Genomic DNA, 16,149 nt, shown 5'->3' on the forward strand with positions numbered 1-16,149 from the left:
ATGTTCACAAACAGAGAAGGATGCAGAAAAACAAACGTCTTCCCCCAGAGCCAAATGTGGTTCCCCATCATGCCTGGGAATCCCCGTGGAAGGAAAAGGGGTCATGCTGTTTTAACCAGAAAGGATTTGACCAAAAATACCCGAGCAACTAGAGAAGCTGCAAAGTTGGTTTTTTTTGCTTCGTGCTGGATTTTTTTGTTTGTTTGTTTCAGTTTTCAATTTTTTGCTTTTAAATAAAGCATTCATACGGGGGTTTCTCACTCGGTCCTACCATCTCCAGCAATAGCAGGAGGGCTTCTGCCCTCCAGAGCTTTCGCTAAGCTTTGTCGATCTGATCCTAGCACCACCAAAAGTCACGCTCTGAGTATTTAATTAAAAACGTTAATGTGAGTAGCAGGTGATTTTCTCACTTACAAAAAGTAGCAGGGAGTCAAGCAGCAAAACCTAAATGTCAAAGGGAAGTAAGAGTTTTCTTCCTGTTTTCAGCCAACATCTATTGCAAGGTGTGAATTTGCTGGTGTCTAACCAAGGTTAAGCTTGTGCTATGCCACAGAGAGGGGAAAGGGAAGCAGAAAGCTAAGCGTGCCAATGGATGTCCCTTTTGTCCTGTTGCCTGCTCTCAAACTTGCGGGAATGGAATGCCCCTAATATCCTTCGAAATTGGCCAGCAGATTCAAAAGGTGTAGCGAAGGATCCACTTTATGTATTTACACGTATACACTGTGGTTGTGTAATGTTCATCGCATTAAGAAACTATGGTAAAATTGACTTGTTCCCTTTACTATTTTTGCACGATGCATTAAGAAGTTCCAAACTTTTCTTTCCTATTTTTTTTTTCGCTCCTCTTCCGTTTTCTCTTGGAAACACAAACTATGCCAAATCGACCTTTCTAAACTTCTGCTGGAGGACTTGCTGTAGGTCATGACAGGTCAGCTCGGAACCAAAGACGAGGCCTCACGGTCCTTTTAACAAAGTATGTTCTCAGAAACATAAAGCACTGTCAGATGGTCCTGGTGTAGAGGGTAATGTTTTAGTGCCTTTCAGAAAAGACGAAAAACAATCCTTGAAATGCAAGCATATCCGAGGATTTCCCAATATTCATCTGCCGTCCCTTCATTTCTACGTGTTTGTGCACGGCTCCTGAGGAATCGCCTCATCCTTATCACCCCCAACAGCTCTATCCTACTATTTCTTTAATGTCTATGAAGCCCTTGGCTGCCTCCGCAGTGATTTCTGCTGAAAAAGTCCTCAATAAATCAGAAATAAGTGAAAAGAGGCAGCTCGCGCTGATGTCAGGTGCTCTGTTCCTATTCCTTTGAATTTATGGCAGTTCTTTACTCCGCAGATCTAGACAGGGATTTATAGCCGCAAAGGTCAACAACACATGGCGAGGCCCTTGGCCAAAAAGGCTGAGGAACGGCAGGTCCTGAATTGTGCCAGCCCCTGGGGCAGCGACCTGCTGGGTGACACCGCTGCTCCTCGCACGTATCCAGCTCTGCTAACGGCAAAATGTTGTTAAATATATCCCTTATAGTGTTTCGGGAATGAGTGGCCTCCTCCCTGCACCCAGCAGGTTTGGGTTGGAAGGGACATTCAAAGCTCACCCAGTGCCACCCCTGCCATGAGCAGGGACATCTTCACCAGCTCAGGTTGCTCAGAGCCCCGTCCAGCCTGGCCTGGGATGTCTCCAGGGATGGTTCATCCACCACCTCTCTGGGCAACCTGGGCCAGGCTCTCACCATCCTCAATGTCAAAAATTTCTTCCTCATGTCCAGCCTGAACCTCCTCTCCTTTAGTTTAAAACCATCACCCCTTTTCGTATCACAATAGGCCCTGCTAAAAAGTCTGTCCCCACCTTCCTTATAGTCCCCCTTTTAGCACAGAAAGGCCACAATAAGGTCTCCCTGGAGCCTTCTCTTCTTCAGCTGAACACCCCAACTCTCTCAGCCTGTCCTCCCAGCAGAGCTGTTCCAGCCTCTGATCATTTCTGTGGCTCCTCTGGCCCCTCTCCAGCAGGTCCATGTGTGTCCTGTGCTGAGGACCCAGAGCTGGACCAGCACTGCAGGGGGGTCTCACCAGAGCAGAGCAGAGGGCAGAATCACCTCCCTGACCTGCTGCCCACGCTCCTTGTGATGCAGCCCAGGACACCATTGGCTTCTGGGCTGCAAGTTCACATCACTGGCTCATGTCCAACCTTTCACCCACCGGTGTCCCCAGGTCCTTCTCCACAGGGCTGCTCTCCAGCCCTTCATCCCCACCCTGGGTTGATACCAGGGGCTGCCCCAACCCAGGTCATCTTTGTAATCTTTTTCTTTTTCTTTTTTTCTTTTTTTTCTTCTCCTTCTTCTTTTTTTCTTATTTTTCTTATTCTTCTCCCACCACACCCACCTCACCCCCTGCGCCCCCACCTCCCACTCGCTCCTTACCGCGCCCTCTCCCCTGACCCCGCCCAATACCAGTCTGGACACGCCCACCTATAGCCCCTCCACCACATAGCTCCTCCCCTCTCCTCCTTATCCCCGCCCCTTTCCCCGCCCCACGCTTCGCTCCTCATCGGGCAGACTCCTCCTCATTGGCTTTCCGGCGCTACGTGCCGGAGCGCGGGGGGCGTGGCTCAGCGTGGGCGGGGCCGGGGCGGGGGGCGCGGGCGGGCGCGGAGCGGCGGCGGCGGCGGCGGCGGCGGCTGCATGTGCGGGGCGGGGAGCGGAGCGGGGCTGGGCGGGCGGCGCGGAGCGGAGAGGAGCGGGGCGGCACGGCCGGAACCGGCGAGCAGGTCAGTGCACCGGACGGGCGCGGCGGCGGCGGCGGTGTCGGGGGGAGGAGGAGGACGACGGGGTGGCGGCGGCACGTGGGGCCGCCCGCGCAACAATGCGGACGGGGTGGCGGGGGGAACCGTGTGGTGCTCATCCGCGGAGCGGGGTGATCCCCTTCCCGGGATCGCGGCGGGGGGAGGCCGTGCGAGGAACGATCGCGGCGGCGTGCGGGGGAGGCCGCGCAGCTGCACGCTGCCGGCCCGGCGGGGGTGGGCGCCGTGCTCCGCCCTGCGCGGTGCGATGCCCCCGGAAGCCGGCGGTCCGTGCGGGGAGCTGGACGGTGCGATTAGCCCGGGAGCTGCATGGGGGCCCGTGCACGGGATGTCCGGTGCAGTGATCCCCGTAGCGGCATGGGGAGGGGGCTGTGCGCGGGGTCACCGGTGCAAGAGCCCCGGGAGCTGCAAGGGCGGCCATGCCCGGTGCAATAACCCCGGGAGCTGCAGGGGCGGCTGTATGCGGGGTGCGCGGTGCAATAACCCCGGTAGCAGCACGGGAGGGTCACGCACAACCTTGCACAGCGCCCTTACCCTGATAGCAGCAGTGGGGCTCAAGCAAGGCTTTGCACAGTAGCAGTGGAGGACGGGGTGGGTCATGCACGGTGCAGTAACCCCGTGGAGGGAACCGTGTGCGATGCTGCAGCCACCCACCCCATCGCGACACTGTGCAGGGCGCTGCAGGGCAGCTCTGAGCAGCTGAGCACCCTGCCAGGCACACAACCCCTGCTCTGGGTGCGACACGGGGTGCAAATCAGCGGGCATGAGCACTTGGAGGCTCCAAGGGGCCTCACCACCCTCCCCAGGCCGGACGTAGGGGCCCAGGGGGGAAGCACATACTCTGTGCTGTCCGGTCTTGCCATCCCAATGGACGTTTCCCACCTCTTTGCAAGGAAATAATGTTGAATGCATGGGGCTGCGCTTGCTGCATCAGCGGTTGCAGTGGTGGTGGCCTGTCCTGGGCCATATTTGAGCGTGTTTCTGTTAAACTAATGAGCCTTTTGCTGGCCTGGCCATAGCGGGGGAGCTTTGGGAGGGTGGTGGACACCAGTATGTAAGCAGAGGGGTCCCGTAGCGGGAGGGCACCCCATGTTATGCCTTCCTCTGCTATAGGTAAGATGGATTTTGCACGCGACTGGAATTACTAATCCGAGCAATTAGCTGGAATCTGGCAAGTTTGCGCTGCTGCCAATTTCCAGTTAATTCAGTTATGGCTTCGGCTTTCTGCTCGAAGGAGCTGAAACGTAAATGGGATGACTGAGTGTCTGGAGCTGCTGGGTTGGTTTTAAGTGCATCCTTCTTGCTAAAGGAGGATCAGCAAGAAACCAGCTTTAATGAAGCCATGTATTTATTGATAGCACCGGAAAAAGACTAACGTGGATTAATGGGGCTGGTGAATTGTTGTAGACTCAATATCATTAATCTCCCTCTACTGTTGTAAGCTGGATTTAAATTCCACTGTTATCATGATTTCTGATTTTTTTGTCATGTTGTTGCTAATAGCATATGTTGAAAATACTGCAGGTTGATTAAAAGCTGAAGGGGTTTGTACACGCGCAAATATTCTGCACCGATATTTATATACATCCAGGAACTTAATAGCACGTTGTCACTAGGCTTCAGAGTTAACCAGGTGCCAGCTGGCCGGGACTTTTGCAGCACAACCCCTGACACAGCTGCTTTTTGGGGGATGTCAGATGCTCGTAGCAGCCGCCGAATTTGACACGTGGGCAAGCGGAGGAAGAGACTTTTAACCTTTGGTAAATGCTTCAACCTGAAATTCATTCCTTGGGGAAAGCGATACTTCTGGTAACTTTTCACGGGGCTGAAAATAGTCAAGTCACTGGAGCCCCACGTGTGGTTGCCCCATTGGCTCTGCTTACAGCCTGGTTGCTTGCAGAAGCAACAATCTTTTGTTGCAACTATTTTCGTTTTATTTTAATGTGTGTCTTGATAGCTCAACAAAATCACTCGCCTCCTTCCAGTCAAGGCTGGTCCCTGATGAGAAGCATCCGCTGGGATCGGCCTCTTAAGTGCATTTCTTTGATTTGACGGCAGAAGCGCTCACAGAAACGTCAAAAAAAACCTGGCGTTTTAGGCGCATTTCCAGCTTAATCATCCCCTGCGAGCGATGGAAATCAGCGGCTTGAAATCCAACAGCGCTTGATATTAAAATAGCAAACAGTAAACATTGGCTCCTATCAATAACTTTAATTATGGTTTGGGTTTTGTTTTAAATAGACGCACGTTGCCATAGGGAAATGGAAGTTGAGCATCCAGACGTGCTCAGCGGGGTGGTAGCGTCTTTGGACGTGGCGTAACGTGCTTTTGTAGCAGAAATTAGAATAAACCCGGGTTTTAGCAGCGCGGCGTGCTGTTGTGTGAGGAAAACTGCGAATATTTTGGGCTGAGACCGCGTGGTTTCTGGGCACCGTGTGCTGCAGCGTGTTGGCGGACACTGTTCTTCGGACAGGGAGAGCGAGTTTTACCGCTCCGGAGCTGAACCCCGCTGGGGTTTCCTACCATAAAACAAAGTGCAGAGGAGGCACTGTGTGTGCCAGTGATAGCCAAACTGAAAGCAAAAATAAACACCCACGGAAAGCTTTTTTATGTTTTTTTGGTCATTGACAGAAAAAGTGCTGATCTGCGGGTGTGAAGTCCCATGTGCGCTACGCACTGAACCTAGAAAATGCAGATTATGGTGTATGATAAGAGCGTGCACGGCTCCCATGCACATTTTGCATCTTTTCCCCCTCTGATTTTATTTTAAATTAGAGGGACGCAGCACCCCTCGCTACATTAAATGTTCATTTTTTGCCTCTTTATGCCACTTTGTGAACACAAGATTCCTGTGGCCAGGAGCCCTTAAAATTTCAACACCTCTACCTATAAATATAATCGCAATGAAAGGCAATCCGGCTTAAAAAAACATAAAATAAAGAAAAAACCACGCTTTTTTTTCAGTCCTGCTGTATCTACCAGGCTTTAGTGCGGTGCATCTTCGGCAAGGCAGCGTGGAGCATTGGGTATCTTAATTTTTGTTAATTTATGTGAAAAATGGGTGCAAGCAGATGAAGAAAAGATCATTTCTGTTGTCTCAGAGGTTGTAGGGGGTGGGATGATGAGTCTGGCTCTGCACAGCTCTTTCAGAGGGACTTTTGCTTGGTCTCTCCACAAGGCGATGTGGGAATAAACCTGAAGCATCCCCTTGTGTGCGAAGTGGTGTCCCGGGTGAAAATTAAAGCAAAAAATTAAATTAAATGAAGAAAGAGGAAAAAGAGGCAGCTGCCACCTTGCCCTGGGGGTGTCTGGGCTCACCTGGCTGCTCTGATGCAACTGGGAAGCTCAGGGGCTGGTTTGGGACGTGCCCAGGGTTGCCCAGGGACAACCTGGCCCCGGGAACACGTACGGCGTGTTCTCCACGCCGATGGGAAACCCCCACCACCAGCCCCACATGGTAGTGGGGTGATGGCCACCATGCACATCATGGAGAAGACACCTTTGCTCGCAGGGTCGGAATTTAGGTGGAAAACCTAAAACGAAGGGTGGTTTTGCGGATCAGCGATGCTTCTCAGCGATGCTTCTCAGCGTGCCCCACGCTTGCGCGGCAGAAAATCCACTTTTGTGGCTTTGACGCGAAGCCCTCGGTGCAGTGCCAAAAAGAAGCCCGCTGGGGGGCTTTGGGGATGGGGCACGGGCTGGCAAACGGGCGAGGATGGGGCGGGAGGTCTTGACGCGGGGAATTGCTGCGTGTGCAGTTGGGCGAAGCGCTGAGCCGGGGCTGCAGACAGGATCCGCACGTGACCGTCTGAATTTCAGATCATTGCTGGACCACTTTGCCAACAGCCTTCTGGCGGCTCATCAGCTGCAATATCGCTTCTCTTTCTCCCCCCTGTTTTTTTGCTTCTTTTCTTTCTTTCTTTCTCCCCCACCCTGCCTGATCTGCGAGGGATGAATACGACACAGAGGGTGGCTGCAGCTGCGCGGGGTCTGTAACTAAATGACAGGCAAGTTTTTTTTGTCCTTTTTTTCTTTAATCTTAAAAACATCTTTACTGTGAGTCTGTCGTATCTGAGCAGTTTGCATGTCAGGTTTATTTTCCCATGACATCGAGCGATTACAGGAGGGGGGGGGGGAAAGGAGGGGCTGGATGTTTTGGGTTTTTTTTAAGCGCAGATCTCTGCAGAGGTATCGTAGCCGATCGATGGTAAACGTTGCTCCCTCTCATCTTGGTGATAGTTCTCGGCGATTTCCTCTTTTACGTCACTGCAGTTAATAAGATGTTTAACTGGAGAGCTGGGGGCGATGTGGCGCGTTATCGTGTTGCAAGGAAAGGGGGGGATGACGAGTTCCCGCACAGACTTGTGCTGGGGGAGATCGTATCGATGCAACCAGAACAGCTGGGTTTGGAGTTAAACGGTTGCCCTTCACCCTTAATGAACCTGACCTGGCTGCATCTAATTTTTGTTTTATTTTTGTATTTTATTATGACTATGATTATTTTTCCGTATAACACTGAGAGCAGCAGCTCAGTCCTCTGTATCAACTGCATTGCCAGAGTCAAGGGTGCACCCTTTGACATTTTGAAGCAGGTTGTATATGCCTGGCTGGACTTTGATATTCTTTTCTTTCCCCCCCTGCCCTTTTATTTTTCTTTTATCATAGAATAGTTTGGATTGGAAGGGACCTTTAAAGCTCATCCAGTCCAACCACCCTGCAATGAGCAGGGACATCTTCACCAGCTCAGGTTGCTCAGAGCCCCGTCCAGGCTGGCCTGGGATGTCCCCAGGAATGGGGCATCCACCACCTCTCCAGCCAACCTATTTTGATCCCCTGAAGCATTGCACAAGACCACTTGATGGCTTTTTTTGTGGTGATGTTGGGGTGACAACGCAGGTGAGGTGCCTGTGGAGCCAAGAGGGTCACTGGCTGCATGTTTTGAGTCCTGTGCGTGTCTCCAGTTGATTATAGAGTTAATAAAGCGTCGCCGTCGAATGTGCCTTGACCAGAAATAGCGTCCCTCCCCGCCGCGGTTTGCAAGGCCAGCTCGTCGAGAGCGGGTGAGTTGGTCAATAAATGCTCCGAGCTGCACCCTTGGGAATTTTGCACCAAAATGGAAACGCCTGTGTCCTTCAGCCCTTCCCTCCTTGCCAAGTTGTTTTCTTCCCCCCTTCCTTCTCCAGCCTGCCACTCAAGCCCTCTCCTTTCTGCTGTTTTTTTCCACAAGTGTCTTTCAAGCGTGACAGCAACGAGAAGAAAGCCACAGGTGCCGTGACGTGGGGGTTGATGCCTATCAACCCAACCTTTGCATGTGGCTTTGGGGGCCCCCTTGGCTTCAGGTGACTTGGCTGGTGGTGTGGCACAGGTGGGTTCCAATCCAGCAGCGGCTGGGGCCACCTCTACCTGTCGCCAGACCTGCTCCACCTGCCTGCACCTCTTCCAGGGCTACCAGCTCATCTCATCCGCCTGGCCAGGGTGACCAAGGTGTCCCTGTTTAGGTGTGGAGTGGAGAAGGGCTTCTTAACCCTTTCAGGGCAACAGGGTGGGCAGGGTGATGCGGAGGTTTTGCAAGAGAAACAACCACAAGCTCTGGTGGTGGCATCTTCCAATCTTCCAACAGGACCTATCACTCACAGTCATAGGATCGTTTCAGTTGGAAGAGACCCTCAGGATCATCAGGTCCAACCATAACCTAACTTTAGCACTAAACCACGTCCCTAAGAACCTCATCTAAACGTCTGTTAAACCCCTCCAGGGATGGTGATTGTAGGACTCCCCTGGGCAGCCTGTTCCAACACCTCACAACCCTTTCCGTGAAGAGATTTTCCCTAATATCCAATCTAAACATAGTCCTGCCAGCACCGCAGGCTTCCATTGGTGATTTTGCTCTATAATCCTTTTTGTTGTTAAGAACAAAATACTTCTTAAAAAGCGATGTGCCACCACCACGTTGGGACACTGGCTTGTTGTTTTGGAGGGTCGCAGCCTCCCAGCTCCGCTCTTGCTCCAGGGAAGAAGCAACACGTTTGGGTGCAGTTTTCAGCCCTCGTGGGAACAGGGTCTTAAATAACCCCACCGCATCCAAGCTAAGCAAGCTCATGCCCTTAATGCTGAATTATGTATTTTTCTTGCTTCTGCCGTACACAAAAACCCTGTCCATGCTGCTCCTGCAACCTGGGGTGAGGGGAAATTAGGGTGCAACGCTGGGCATTGCCCGCCCGGCACATGTCCCCAAATTGGGCCACTGCTTGGGGCCCCCTTCATGTGAATGGGGTCAGCAGCTGGGAAATTGCAGAGTGCCTCCCTGGTAATTCCCAGCTGCTGTTAAAGCGGCTTTAAAATAAATTCCCTCAAAGAGCAATTCCAAGTATTTGAGGGTTTGAACTTTTTCCGGAGAAGGGTTTTGGGAGCTGCCGGCTACCGCGCTGCGCCCTGGCACGCCGGGGAAAGGCACCGAGGGAATTGCCCTGACCATCCCAACCTCTAGAAAACATATACATACATGTATACATTATATTTACTAGCTGCGTGTGCAACACAGCGATCCGAAATGGGGCACTGCTGGAAGCAAAGCTCGCGTTAAACTGGGAAGAGATGGGTTTGAGGAGCGGTGTCCTGGGTCTGGGTAGTGCCAAGGCTCGGTGACCATCACCGTGGTGTCGCACCTGGTCACCAGCTCTCACCCCAACCCGGCGCCCCTTGCCGAACATTCCTCAGCCGGCTCTGCTTGGTAACACGGGCACAACAGAAAATAAACTTTGCAGTGAGCTTTGCCCTCCCAGAGCCCCTGACTTGCTTAAAAAAAACCCAACAAAACACTTTGGAGCAATGTGGTCTTTTTCTTTTTTTTTTCTCATGCTTATGAAAATTCTCATACCAAACCAATAACCTCCCCTGCCCCTGGTTCATTATTTTTTAAGGTGGCGTTAGCGGGCATTTAAGGGGAGGATTGTCTGGCCCAGATTCTCAGCCTCTGCATCCCCTCCTTTCCTGCACCCTATCAGTGCCAAATTACAACTTATGTGGCAGGCAGAAAAACAGGGATTTTGGTCAACGATCAGGAAAATTTATGTCATCCCCACTGTTGCCCAGAGAGGTGGTGGATGAACCATCCCTGGAGACATCCCAGGCCAGGCTGGATGGGCTTTGAGCAACCTGAGCTGGTGAAGATGTCCCTGCTCATGGCAGGGGTGGCACTGGATGAGCTTTGATGGGGGTGCTGATAACAGGACCACAGCCAGGCAGGGAGCTTGCACTTCTGAGTGCACATTCAACAGGTTTGGGGATGAGCGGAGCTGGTTTGGGGGTAAAACCAGCCTAGAAACCCCTTTTTGCAGCAGGGCTTTCCTCCCTGCGCACCTTTTATTGCTGTAGCACATCTGCTTCCAGCTTTAATCGATTTTGTTCATGGGCCGTCCTTTACTCTGTGACCTTCTTATTTAACTTTCTATCATATATGTGGTTTTAGTTTTAATATATTTATTTCTGTGTGGACGTGGCAGAGCCGTCTCCTGTGGTGGGAGAAAACACATCTTGCTTCTTAAGGACAAGTAGGGAAACCTGCAAATTGCATGGGGAGGTTTGCCATGCACGGGACACCAATGGGTGCCGTCCCAGCACAAAGTCGCATCCACTGGACCACACACTTAGTTTTTTTTCTCTCCAAAACTAATCCCTGCAGCCCCTTGGGCTTTTTTGTTGTCCTTGTTTTTGTTGTTGTTGCTCCTCTCTGAATTCCTTCTAATTTGCAGGCTCGTTGCCAGCATACAACGCGCTATAAAAAGGGGACTTGTTCTTCAAGCTTCCCTCCGGTACAGAGCATTTGCACAAATAGCAACACGCTTGACAAGTAGGTCTGATTCCCCCTGCTATTACCGAAATGCTCGTTAGGGCGCTTGGGGAGTAGAGCCGCTGTCTTAAGGCAAGCCAAGCTGAATTACACGGAGGGCCCCGAGCCCAAATCCCAGCCAGCGTTTAAGCTCCTGTCAGCTGGAAAAACAGAGCCGTGCCTTTTTATTTTCCTCCGTGTGTAGCTTCCCTGTCTCCAAGAGCAAACTGATGCGATTTGCATCCCTCCATACCCCACCGATTACAGTGGGCAAGATGCAGCTAGAGCAGAAGACCCACGTCCTGCCGAAGCCAACCCTGGGGTCACCAATTTTTGGCTGGTCTGGAGAGCGGTCTCCCCCCACCGTTACAGGCAGTGGCGATGCAAACCCCGTGCCAGCTTCCTTCTTAAAACTAATGAGCCGTTTGACCCTGGTGAGTCCTCTGGGAAAGCCGCTGCCGGAGTCTTGCTGCTTGCACGGATACAAACTGCTCTCGTTTCCAGCTTGTATTTATTTGTGGATGACTTGTACCCATTTGGCCTTGTTCTTCTGGTACCCACGCTGGCTTTTAGCTCAGATGGCTCTTTTCCCTGCTCTGGTATTTCTCCTCTGGCAGGCTGTACCGAGTGCTGTGGGTCTGCCAACCTAAATAAGCCCAGTGCTCCTGGTTGAGAAGGGATGGAGGTGGCATGAGGGCATCCATTTTTCCCCATCCTGGTGGTGGAGACAGCCCCAGTGACTTTAATTTGCAGCTCATCTTCCCAATAACAGAGGACAATCCACTGACATCCTCACCGGGGATGGTCCCAACCTGCAGAAGGACACCCAGACCCTCCTCCCGTAACATTCAAAGCCATCACCTAATTATCACACTCCTCTTTTGCAATGCAAAAATCATTTTGGTGAAGGATGAGGGTAATACAGCCTTCAGTAACGCACTTCTGGTTGGCAACCTCGGGTAGCGGCACGACCGCCATGCTAATCTCATGCTAATCTCAGCCCCGCTCTTCTGAAGCAGAAGTTTCCCGTGCCAAGCGCTTTGCTCAAAGGCTGAAGTGGATTTACAACACTTAAGTTCATCAGAGCTAAATATGCAAGCGGCTCCTTACTGCTGGTCCCCTTGCAGATGTGCTGGACTGTCCAGGATGCAATATATTTTAATTCAAACCTTACTGAGGGGGTTTGAGGCTTTTTGCATGAAACCTCGTGAAATTCTGCACTCTGGGGGATGGCTGCTCGGGTCTAGGAAGAGCTGCAAGGTGTTGACTTTCCCCACACCCCAGTTGTGATAATTTTACAGTCACATTTCCCCCACCTGTTCTTGTCCCTGCCCCATTCAGCATCTTTACTGAGGGTTTCCTTTGCATGTGGATTCTTTTGTGCACCTTCTTTGGAATCTCTGTGCTTATTCTTGGTGATACTGAGACTCTGGTTTGCCTGTCCCGATTCGGACCCCTCCCTTCTCCGGGTCAGGCGGAGCTTGGCTGGTACCATCATTGGAAAGAAAGATGCTCTGTGTGTCTTTAGTCACCAGCTCCTTACTTCTTCCAAGTTTTCCTTTAGTTCGGAACCTATTTTTGTTTATTTTGTTTTCATCCTACCTAATCTAATCTGCATCAGCGTGTGTCCGTTTGAGGCAGGATTTTATATTCCCCTGCAGAGTGCTTCCATCATGCTGTGCCCTCATTAAACCACCTGTAAACTGGTATCATCACGGAGGAGCTGGGCTCTGTGGTTATTAGCGGGATTATTCTCGTCTCTCATGGTTCTCAGCGAAGCTGCTTGACTGGTGTAGCACAATTCCCCCGAACACTCATCTCTGCTATCGGGGAGGGCGATGCTAATACTGAGCATCAGCAGCATCTCCTTGGAGGAAACCGCCTGCCCCCATCTCATCTTTCCACAGTAAGTGATTTTTGACCCTGAGCTCCTCTTCTTCAAGCCATGGTTGTTTAGTACATCAGGTTGGGCATTAACTTTCCACCCCGAGTCTTTTCAAGCAGCCCGTGGGCTCCTTCGCATCCACAGCTCCCGCACGGGCAGGCATCGCATCCCACACTCATCTGTGCTACAGCTGGTTTTGCTTTCTCCATCGTGTTTTTCACCACCTAAACCAGCATCCACAGCTTCCAGCGCTCATGGTGGGTGCAGTGGGGCGTTTTCTCCCTGCAGTCGATCTTCCACGTCCATCTGTCCCCGTTTATTTGATTTCTTGCTGTATTTAAAGCCGGTGGCGGTCAGTGTGTGTTTTGCACCCTCCTGCTCCTGGTGTTTATTTCTTAGAAACGAAGGGGAAGGAGCCACAAGGAATAAAGAGCCTGAGGTTTGAGGAGTGCCTGTTTATTTGCCAAAGTTAGAAATGCAGTGGCTGAAGAGGACAAGAGGAAATCCTCAGTGCAAATGTACCTCAATTAAATTCAGGCTTGCGTAAGTCAAAACCTGGGGGGGCCATAGCCACAGCAGCTGGAGGGGGGATTTTCTCCTGCTGCAGTTTGAGATGGAAGTGTTACCACTGCCATTAGTACAAGTAACGTCTTAATTTCACCATTTGCATCTCATTTTTGCACCCTCTGGGCTGGCACTGGGTCCACAGTGGTGCCCATCTCATTTTTTACACTGAGGGTGGTGAGAGCCTGGCCCAGGTTGCCCAGAGAGGTGGTGGATGAACCATCCCTGGAGACATCCCAGGCCAGGCTGGACGGGGCTCTGAGCAACCTGAGCTGGTGAAGATGTCCCTGCTCATGGCAGGGGTGGCACTGGGTGAGCTTTGAAGGTCCCTTCCAACCCAAACTGTTCTATGGTGAGGTGGCTCAGGTGCCAAAGCCAAAGACATTTTGAAGCTCAGAAAGGACAAAAATAGGTGTCTGCATCATTCAAAAGGGTTTGAGAACCCCTTTAAATTTTCTCCCTTGGAAGGAGCAATTACCAGATGAAAGGGAATGTCTTCGACCAGGAGTTTTGGACCATCTGTTTTGAATTTTGCGCCTGCATTTGGAGAAGTGGGGAAGGCTGCTCGCCGGGTTGATGGTTGGGCAAGGCGGAGAGTGTCCCTCGGGGGATACGGCTGGTTGCTTACGAAATGCGTTGTGACACCAGGAGCAATTTCCACATCTCCTCCTTGTATTTTCAGTAAGTTTTCCAGAGCCCCATCGCTGGGCACAAGCTGGATTTCTGCTCACGGGAGAGCAAAGGGCTGTCTCTGCACAAACCAGCAAGCCGGGGGATGCACATGCCGTTTTCTTTTTCCGTTTTGCCCTTCCTAGCTACAGAGGAGTCATTGGCATGTAATTACCGCCAGTTTTAACCCAGCCAGACCAAATGTCTTTCTGGCAAAGGCACATACAACAGGAGCCAAAGGTTATTGCATGCCCTAAATAAAACCATTGCAGCCCTGGGGCCTCACCCAAGCCCAGTCTGCAAAGCATCCAGGACCAGCTCAGATCAGTTTTCCCGAGCCGGGAAGACTTGGTTTGATGGCAATGACCCATAACTGTATTTTTTTTTCGTAGTTTCCCCCTGCAAAGCCACCTGCACGCTTGCGGCCACCATGGCACCTGCCAGCAGCAGCACATCTGGCCGGCGTTAGCAAACCCGCCCTGGGATGCGCTTGGTTCAGGGTTTTCTTGCTAAAATGATTAGCAGCTCTAATTGAAAGCAGAGGCGGGCGAAGGCACGTCACACGGACGCACACCCTGGCGGGCATGCAGGGCTCGGTCTGGCGCATGGCTGTCACCGGCGTCACCGCCAACCACTGCCAGATGCAACCCAGTGTCCTGGTGTGGCAGATGGAGATGTCAGGCACCACGCAAGGTCCCGCTTGGCTTAGAGAAGCCACCTGGTAGCCAGTACACCCCACCAGGCTTTTCTTCCAGCTACGGAGTGCAATTTACTCCGAAACACGGAAGATTTAACTTTCTATCCCTGAGCAAATACAACCCAAAGTGATGCAAATGTATGACCTCACCCAAATCTCAAGAAGAGGTAAATATTGCATCGCTGAGATGGCTGTATCCTTTGCCCCAGTCTGAGACGCTCTACCGGAGTCCATCCTGCTGCAGGGAGGAGGTACATGATGGGAAAGGCTTTCTCCTTGCCATCCAGTTTAATTATCGGTGTCTCGGCGTTTGCAATGTGACGGACTCTTGTCCATCCCCCGTCCAAGGCCGCTGGCGTCCCCGCAGAGCTGCCAGCAGGGAGGAACTGGGTTTCACAACCCGTCTTTCCACACTCCCACAAGATTACTGGAGGGAGAGGAATGCGCCGCAGAAAATATCCCAACTGCTGTTAAAAGGCACAGCTTTCTCTGTTTCTTTCTGGGACAGCCATTCCTAGCAGTGCCCACTGGAGCCAGCCCCGTGTCACCTCCCCGTGTCACCCTGGGGTGCCTTTGCCCTCCTGGCCTCCCCTTCGTGTGCAAATAATTACAATTGTGATAAGCAGGGGTTTTTTTTTATTAAGAAATGCTTTGCTTTCGCTCCTGGTGTTCCCAAGACAGAGCTCAGTCACTTTATATCTGGACAATAAATCTCCAGGCTCTCCAGAACACACCCTCCACGCAAGGCAGTAATGTCTCTGAAATAATGGGCCTGCCAGATGCTTGTTCTGTCTGGGTGAAGAACACGCCAGCCTCTTGCAGCATCTGTAAATCATTTTCCAGGAGAGCCCAGGCAGTGCAGGAGTCTGGGTCAAATCGCTTTTTTTCCCCAACCCTTTTGAATCCCGGTGAAGGTTTCTGGGCTGCCCGGAGCAGAAACTTCTGTGAGCTGTGTCAGCCCGTGGTGAAAGATGCATCCCACACGTCTCGGGAGGAAGGTGGAGAAATCTCCTCCATAGTCTTTCGGCTTCTGTAAGGCATGAAATCCTCGCCAGCAAAGGTTAAGATACTCCATTTGTTTTCTTGGCCTCACTCTGCGTCTGCTGTTGCTTCAAAATGCTGGGAGCATGAGATGATGAGATGTGGTCCTGAGTGGTGGAGCTTGGTCTGATTGGGTGTTGGGTCATCTCTTCTTGGGTGATGGGACAACGAAGCTGGTGAGAGGTCTGCACAAGTATTATGAGAAACTTCTGAGGAAACTGGGTTTTTTTAGTCTGGAGAACAGGAGGCTGAGGAGAGACCTTATTGCTCTCTGCAACTACCTGAAAGGAGCTTGGAGCATGGTGGGGGTTGGTCTTTTCTCCCAAGTAACAAGTGAAAGGATGAGAGGAAATGTCCTCAAGTTGCACCGGGGAGGTTCAGATTGGAAATTAGGAAAAAATTATTCCAGGAAAGGGTTGTCAGGCATTGGAACAGACTGCTTAGGGAAGTAGTGGAGTCACCATCCCTGGAGGGGTTTAAAAGACAAGTAAATGTGGCGCTTAGGGACGTGGTTTAGTGGTGGACTTGGCAGTGTTAGGTAAATGGTTGGACTGGATGATCTTAGAGGTCTTTTCCAACCAAAACGTTCCTGTGACATGGAAAGGGCAGAAAGTGGGGATGACTTTCTCCAATATACCTTCTCTGTTGGGTCTTTTGAG

General features: G+C 51.6%; 1 protein-coding gene across 1 annotated transcript in view; it reads left to right on the plus strand.

Annotated features, from left to right (window-relative positions):
• Positions 1 to 2,628: 2,628 nt before the first annotated feature.
• PTP4A3 (protein tyrosine phosphatase 4A3) overlaps positions 2,629 to 16,149 on the plus strand; it is a 48,933-nt gene continuing 35,412 nt past the window's right edge. The window contains exon 1 of the mRNA XM_065830659.2: positions 2,629 to 2,773. The gene's annotated coding sequence lies outside the window, so the exon portion shown is untranslated. The remainder of the gene's footprint in view (positions 2,774 to 16,149) is intronic.

The sequence above is a fragment of the Patagioenas fasciata genome, chromosome 2 (genome assembly GCF_037038585.1).
Source record: "Patagioenas fasciata isolate bPatFas1 chromosome 2, bPatFas1.hap1, whole genome shotgun sequence".
NCBI classification, from domain to species: domain Eukaryota; kingdom Metazoa; phylum Chordata; class Aves; order Columbiformes; family Columbidae; genus Patagioenas; species Patagioenas fasciata.